The following is an 8,260-nucleotide window of genomic DNA, read 5'->3' on the forward strand; positions in this document are numbered from 1 at the left end:
AGCAAAAAAGTATGGCAAAGCTTGCATGTCTACCATTTCTGAATAAAGGAGATCCTACAGAATAGGGTTGCCAACTGTCCAGGAATGACCGACAGTTACGGTTTTCATGTGTATCCATGGGTTTGAAGCTGAATTCAGGCCCAGAGCTGCAAATTTCCAGGTTTGAAGGGAAACAGCCACAGCCAAAAAGGGGACATTGCATATGCCAGTTATTTCTTTGGTGTGGGAATGTTGTGTTTAGTGCCTTTCTATGTGAAAGTTTGTTTCATTATACAGTATGTACTCAAAGAAATTATATTTTCTGTGCATGCAAGTGTTTGGGTTTTGCCGGAAAGGGGCAAGCCTAGAGGCTTTTACAATTTGTCTTATGAATGGTGTAAGTTTCAGTGAAAAACCCAAAGTTCAAGAAGTTGTTTTTTTTTAATTTGATCACCAATATACTGAAATCCCTTAATTCCCGTGTTGCATAACCAACACAAATTACATTTTTTATCTCCGATTACCTTGTATCTATGCATCTGCTGCCTTATCTTTAAGAACTTGCATTTTAGCCAGTCAGTGCTGTCAAAATGCAGATAAGAGGCAGCCTTCAAGAGCTTAGAAATTAGCACGAGGCCACCTAGGTTTAGCTTTCAAAAAAATATTAAGAAAAGGCAAATTTGATAAAAGGTAAATTGGAACGAGGTGTAAAAACTTGTATGCCCTATCTGAATCATGGTAGTTTAATTTTGACTTGACAAGCAAGTTTGTCAGCCTGTTAAAGGGACATTACTCATTTTTTCTTTGCATATATGTTTGAGATTTATATAGCCCATAAAGTATTTTTTTTTAAATGTAGTTTTGCTTTTTTAAACAACATTGCTCGATTTTCAGACTCCTAACCAAGCCCTAAAGTTTTGTGAATACCATCAGCTACCTTCTCCAGCTTGCTCCTGTTTGTGTAAAGGGTCTTTTCATATGCAAAAGGGGGAGTGGGGTGTCATTTCCCACTTGCAATGCGTTTTCCAGCTGCCTTTTCAACAGATCTAAACTGAGAGCTTCTAAGTAAGACTAAACCGTTTTATACTGGATTTTTATATCAGTATCTGTGCATCTTGTTCTTTATAGTAGTGTCTATTACATGCAGTTATATGAAAATGAGTGTATACTGTCCCTTTAATTAACGTAGTACATAAAGATAGGATTGCAAAAAGGAAATTTAGTATTGTGGGTTAGAGCTTCCATCACAACTAGTAGTATATTAAGAAGCTGCCGAAGACTGGAAAAAATTGGATTCATTCAACTATTAAAAGTACTTTGTATGTGGATTGTTACTAGCCTACACAGAAAATGCATTGTGTGTAATGCTGTCTGCAAGAAACAGCAGGATAATCTGCAGGGATGCAAAAATAAATTGAGATCTTACTTTTAGCTCCAAAAACAGCAACGTGCTGGGACTTAAAACACATCTGGTTAGCCAGTGATGAGACATCAAGCCAATCACCAGCTAGCACCCAGTATCAAACTGCTGTTCCTGAGCCTATGTAGGTATGGTCTTTAACACTAATGTAGCGAAGAGTAAAATGTAATTGAAACAAACTGAGAAGACTCTTAACATTCAAATTTTTATTGATGTTCATGTTCCCTAAAGTGGACTACTCGCACCAGTTTGCCCAGGTCATGATGTGAAAGCAAAGTATAGGCTGTAACAGGAATTTACAACTGATAATAACAGGATAACAAAAGCTATCTAGTGTACAAAGGACAAGTACAAAGTCCCAATATCCTTTAAAGGCCGCCTTGTCTCAATGCAGGGTGGAAGTTGAGCAAACTGCAATGCTCTGACATTTCAATCATGGCCAGCATTAATTTCTTCAGCAAATTCAGCTACAGTAGATCAGTGTAATCGGGCCGGCTAGCCTTTGCTCCCACGTGCACCAATGAGCCTTGGGTCGCCCATGACCTGACGCCAGTTCACTGGTTCTCCTTCCATCACTTTTGGTAGTTACCAACTACTGCATACAGGTTTTAATGTTGTGGCTTTAATGTTAATGTTTTTACAGTGGTTTTAATGTTGTGGCTAATCAGTATAGTTTGATAGCTTTAGCCCTACATTAGCCATTCTTGCAGGAAACAAGTCAACCTAAAATAAAAAAATAAGCTACATTATACAAAAGTTGTGACCAAGTTCCCATTTACATTGGATTACACAAACACTACATGGTCTAGCTCAGGATAAAGAGCACAGTAAAGGTTTTCATTAAAGAACAAAGTTCTCAGTGAGGGCAAGTTTGTCATCATTGCCAGACCATCAGTTTATAATAGAACACATTTTCTAATCTTTAAAAAGGACATTAAAGTTGTTTGAGTTATGCATTAGAATTTGCTCCAATGAGGGGAATATATGATTGAACTAATTTCATATACATTTTTTCAATTCCATGACATCTTAAAAAGCCTCATTTTAATCTTAATTCCTTTATTAAATTCAGTTACAAGCTCATACAGTCATTGTACCAACATGTACAGGTCCTGCATTCCATGAAGGAATCCGTTAAATTACAGTACAAGCAGAACTCAAAATGAAAGCTTGTTGCAAAGTTTAATTATACATAATTGAACATTTTATATGTAACAAAAAAGGAGGCTACAGTCCATTTAATAATGCAGTTTAACATGGAGTACTAGTTCCATGCTTGACAAAAACAGAATGTAAGCATTCCTTCTGCACAGAACAAAAGTCTGGTTTATAAGAAACTCAGCCATGTGGCTAGTGGATAAAGAGTTCAAGCTTTAGTGAGTTTTAGTTTCACTATTCATAAGTGTGAACCTTTATGCTGCTGAATAAGCTACTTACAGAACTCTCAAAGAACTCTTGTCGGCTTTACAGTCAAACTTCACCCAGAAGCCTATGGGAAAAACAAGAGATTCAAGTTAGGCAATAACTAAAGCCCACTCCTGAAACCAATAAACTAAAATGTAAAGAGAAATGGTTGTACCCACATCAAGTCTAGCTTTGCTAGATAAAATGTCTGAAAGACCATTATATAACTCAGATGTTCTACTAGAGCTCCTGACTGGATCAGCGAAGGATTATGTTTGGGACCAGCAGTACACTGGCAGGTAGAGCTAAATTTTGTGTTTAACCCCTTTTGCAGATGTTAAATACATAGTAGAGCAGGGTCTGAAATTTACACACTTTAACATTTTTTTTTACTATAATGGCCCTTAAAATTGTACACCTAAATTCACAGAATTTGTAAAAAAAAAAATTAAAAAATAAATAAATTACCAGGCAGGTAATTCTGGTCTAGCTCAGAATAAAGAGCACAGTAAAGGTTTTCATTAAAGAACAAAGTTCTCAGTGAGGGCAAGTTTGTCATCATTGCCAGACCATCAGTTTATAATAGAACACACATTTTCTAATGTTGACAAGTACAAGTGTCAGGTCCTGCATTCCATGAATGCACCAGTTAAATTACAGTAAAAGCAGACAAATCAAATCTCAATGCAAAGTTTAATTATTAACAATTGAACATTTTATATGGAATAAAAATGGAGGCTATGGTCCCTTTAATATTGTGCAGTTTGACACAAAGTACTAGTTCCATGTTTTATACTTGACTTAAAAACATGCTAACAGAATGTAAGCATTACTTCTGCACAGAACAAAATTTGTAAAATTACCAGGCATATGCACAAATCCATCATGTCAGTGAATCCTCATACGCCAGAGCTATAACAAGCTGTAGTCTCATTAGGAACAGTTATGCCAAAACCTAGGAAAAAAAAAATATATAATTTTAATTTCTTCTTGCAGGAAACTGGTCAAGAATATATAAGTTTAGCCACATTCAAAAGTTGTTTAACCCCTTAATGATCGACAACGTACATAAAACAAAAACAAAACAGTTAACGCCTGAGGACATACCCTATATGTCGTTTGTCTGGGAAAGCGGTCGAAGTGATCCTGATCGCTTCCAGCCGCTTTCCGGTTATTGCAGTGATGCCTCGATAGCGAGGCATACTGCAAACAGTCCTTGGCCATCTGATGCAGAGAGCCACTCTAGCCCTCTGCACCGGAGATCGATGGCCGGTACCGTTGGTAGATGGGAGCCGGCCATTGATGGGCCTTGTGATGTGGAGGGATTGTGGAGGGAGCGGGTGGGGACCACTACACTACAGAATTTTTTTGTTAAGTGGGAAAAGGGGGGGGGGGGGGGGGAAGTGTTAAAAAAAAAAAAATAGATCAGTTAGGGGGTGGGGGAGCTACACTAAAAAAAAAAAAAATACATTTTTTGCAAACTGGGTACTGGCAGACATCTGCCAGTACCCAAGATGGCCCCCAATAAGGCAGAGGGGGATCCTACACAGCAGCATATGTAAATATGCTTAAGAAAATGTTTTAAAAAATTCAAAGATACCTTTTATTTTAGTACTGGCAGACTTTCTGCCAGTACTTAAGATGGTGGGGACAATTGTGGGGAGGGAGCTGTTTGGGAGGGATCAGGGGGTGTGATGTCAGGTGGGAGGCTGTGCTCTACACTAAAGAGTAAACTAACCCTGCATGCTCTCTACAAACTACCTAATTAACCGTTTCACTGCTAGCTATAATACACGTGTGATGCGCAGCAGCATTTAGCGGCCTTCTAATTACCTATAAAATGCCAAAGCCATCTATGTCCGCTATTTCTGAAGAAAGGGGATCCCAGAGACGCATTTACAATCATTTCTGCCATAATTGCACAAGCTGTTTGTAAATAATTTCAGTGAGAAACCTAAAGTTTGTGAAAAAGGGAACAATTTTTTTATTTGATTGCATTTGGCGGTAAAATGGTGGCATGAAATATACCAAAATGGGCCTAGATCAATACTTTGGGTTGTCTTGTAAAAATACACATATACACACACATTAAGGGATATTCAGGGATTCCTGACAGATATTGGTGTTCCAATGTAACTAGCGCTAATTTTGAAAAAAGTGGTTTGGAAATAGCAAAGTGCTACTTGTATTTATTGCCCTATAACTTGCAAAAAAAGCAAACATGTAAACATTGGGTATTTCTAAACTCAGGACAACATTTAAAAACTATTCAGCATACAGATTTTGGGGGTCAAAATTAGAAAGTGTTTTTTCCATTATTCCTCATTGTATAATTTTTTTTTATAGTAAATTATATGATGAAAATAATGGTATCTTTAGAAAGTCCATTTAATGGCAAAAAACAGTATATAATGTGTGGGTACAGTAAATGAGTAAGGAAAATTACAGCTAAACACAAACACTGCAAAAATGTAAAAATAGCCTTGGTCCCAAACAGACAGAAAATGGAAAAGTGCTGTGGTCATTAAGGGGTTAAGATATCATTTACATTGGATTATACATACACGGCATGGTCTAGCTCAGAGCAAAGAACACAGTAAAGATTTTCATTTTCATTACAGAACAAAGTTCTCAGTGAGGGCAAGTTTGTCATCATTGCCAGACCAAGGCCAGATATTTAGTCTATAATAAACATTTTCTAATCTCAGAATGTATTGTTTTTATTAAAATGACATTAAGAAGTTTTATGCATCAGAAATTTGCTCCACATTTGCTAAACAAACATTTTAACTAATGCAAGAACAGAATTAGCCATTCATGCTAAAATAAAACTAAGTGACATTTAAGGGAATGCATCAAAAGTACCACTTGCTTCCTAGTAAGTTCCATTGCCATTCAAAAGCCTGTTCCCAAGTAAGTAATCGCAGAAGTAATAAACGGCTTGCATTTGAAGATTGAAACATGACTTAGCATGTAAAAAAACAAAACAAGCTTAATCTAGGCCAGGCAGGATTGGATAGATTAATTTTTTGAAATATTATGGTTCATGAATTTAGGAGTAGCCTTTAATTGTGATATATGGAGCTACAAATTGTTTGAGAAACTGCTTAGTTTATTTTATTTACATATTGAGGGTGTGCGCATTGCGCATGCACAGACAAACATTGAGACTTGCCACCTACGTGTCAAATTTTGCTACCCCTCTCAGGGTGGATGAGCACATACATCATGGCATTCCACACATGCTTTACAAGACGTTGAATGCAGTGACGTAATGTGTGCACATGCACAATCATGGTAGAAACCTTAGAACACCAGAGAAGGAGGAAGAGATTGACACTTCTTTTGGATTTAAACTGACTGTAAAACAGCTTAACAACTGCAGCTTGCTATAGGTTCGTAAAAGCACAACCAGCCGACAAACTGAAGCAAAACATCTGCTCCTCAGAGGTAGCCGCAATAGGGATAGTAGCTACCTAGAGCACTGTGGGCTCGATTTATTAAATACCTACGGCTGCAAGTTCTCACAAGAACTTGCTTGCCGTAATTTAACAAGCAGCGGTCACCTGAATCAAATAATTTTTGGGGGGTCTTATATCCCTTTAAACTCAGGAAATATGGTTATCACAGGGTGGGTGCTCTTGCTCTACCCTCGCAGACAGTGGCCGCAGGTAAATCAGTCTGAGATTGGGCTGTGCGCAGGACATTATGATTAAAAGTACTAACCGGAACATGCGTTTGTGCACAACCTAAAGTAAAGCTCTGACAGGCAGCAGTCACACAAACGTTAAAGGGACATGAAAGCCAATTTTTTTCTTTTGTGATTTAGAAAGTATGTCATTTTAAACAACTCTCATTTACTTCTATTACCTAATTTGTTTTATTCTCTTGATATCACTTGCTGAAAAGCATATCTAGATGTGCTCAGTAGCTGCACATAGATGTCTCGTGTGAATGGCTCACACATGTGCATTGCTATTTCTTCAACAAAGGATATCTAAAGAATTGAGCAAATTAGATAAAATAAGTAAATTGGAAAGTTGTATAAAATTGCATGCCCTATGTGAATCATGAGTTTAATTTTGACTAGACTGTCCCTTTAACTTCAAAGGGGCGGAGCTACAAGAATGCTGTGGCCTAAAAATAATCTAGCCACACCGTGCTGAATTTAAGGTGCGGCTGGAAGCGGCTTGTGGGGACACCCATCCCATAGTTATAGTAGAGGCATGAATCAGAGGCATAAAAAGCGCAGGAGAGCCACGTTGCGGCTTCAGACTGCACAGTACTGAGTCAGGCAATATCCATTCGACTACAAAAGTATTTTTATAAGCCGAGCACAAAAGATATGAGCGGATCTATTGAACTATGACCGGGGCAAATCGAGCCCTAACATTTATTCAACGAATGGCGCAAACATGATATAAATTAAAGGATGTGAAGAGGAAAATACTCGTAACATGAATTAAGTTTGTAAGGATACATTTTAGACTATTAACATTAAATAGTACAGTATACTCACATGTTTAAATTAACAAGCCAGGTCATTTGTTTGGGAGGAGCCATGGCCTCGAACTAGGCCGCGAGTACAGGATGGCGGCTGACATCTCCACATACACAACACTCTCCATCGCTGCAGACATTCAAGAGACAGAAAACGTGTCTCACATCCTAGTTATATAGTCGTAATGTAATATAGTCAGCGGCTCTGATTGGATAACTAGAAAAGCTATTAGAATTATGGGAGGGATTGTGTCGCAGAAAGTTAAGCATCCTGGGAAATGTAGTTTTTTTTTTTACTTTTTGTAAAGTCATATTAACAGATTATTATTACTATTATTAGAGATGAGTCTAAAATATCACTTAATGGGCAATCAAGTTTGCTTTTTATATAAAAGTTGAACTCTTTTTAAATGTTTTAGAATCAGATATGAACACTTTGTTGTATTATGAATAAAGAGCCTATGGATCTTCAATTTCATATTATAAATAATATATAATAATGAATATAATAATTTTAAGGGACATGAAACTCAAAACATTGTTCTTTCATGATTCGGATAGACCATGCAAATTTAAACAACTTTCTAATTTACTTAATATTATACTTTGTTCTCTTGGTATCTTGTTCAAAAGAAGAGACATAGGGGCCTATCTATCAAGCTCCGAATGGAGCTTGATGTCCCGTGTTTCTGGCGAGCCTGCAGGCTTGCCAGAAACAGCAGTTATGAAGCAGCGGTCACAAAGACCGCTGCTCCATAACCTGTCCGCCTGCTCTGAGCAGGCGGACAGACATCGCCGGAAATAAACCCGATTGACACCCCCCTGCTGACGGCCCATTGGCCGCGAGTCTGCAGGGGGCGGCGTTGCACCAGCAGCTCTTGTGAGCTGCTGGTGCAATGCTGAATACGGCGAGCAATACAATATTCAGCGAGGTCTGGTGGACTTGATCCGCACTGT

General features: G+C 37.9%; 1 long non-coding RNA gene and 3 other non-coding genes across 4 annotated transcripts; all 4 read right to left on the minus strand.

Annotated features, from left to right (window-relative positions):
- Positions 1–1,590: 1,590 nt before the first annotated feature.
- LOC128653670 (uncharacterized) lies at positions 1,591–7,464 on the minus strand. Its single transcript, XR_008401383.1, has 4 exons — positions 7,323–7,464; positions 3,667–3,758; positions 2,837–2,888; positions 1,591–2,122 (listed from the first exon to the last, which is right to left on the minus strand). It is a non-coding gene; the product is annotated as an uncharacterized LOC128653670 (long non-coding RNA).
- LOC128655183 (small nucleolar RNA SNORD103/SNORD85) lies at positions 2,204–2,287 on the minus strand. The gene has a single exon (XR_008401722.1). It is a non-coding gene; the product is annotated as a small nucleolar RNA SNORD103/SNORD85 (small nucleolar RNA).
- Positions 3,289–3,372, minus strand: LOC128655182 (small nucleolar RNA SNORD103/SNORD85). Its single transcript, XR_008401721.1, has one exon. It is a non-coding gene; the product is annotated as a small nucleolar RNA SNORD103/SNORD85 (small nucleolar RNA).
- LOC128654759 (small nucleolar RNA SNORD103/SNORD85) lies at positions 5,377–5,466 on the minus strand. The gene has a single exon (XR_008401488.1). It is a non-coding gene; the product is annotated as a small nucleolar RNA SNORD103/SNORD85 (small nucleolar RNA).
- Positions 7,465–8,260: the final 796 nt, after the last annotated feature.

Source organism: Bombina bombina, chromosome 3 (assembly GCF_027579735.1).
Source record: "Bombina bombina isolate aBomBom1 chromosome 3, aBomBom1.pri, whole genome shotgun sequence".
NCBI lineage: Eukaryota > Metazoa > Chordata > Amphibia > Anura > Bombinatoridae > Bombina > Bombina bombina.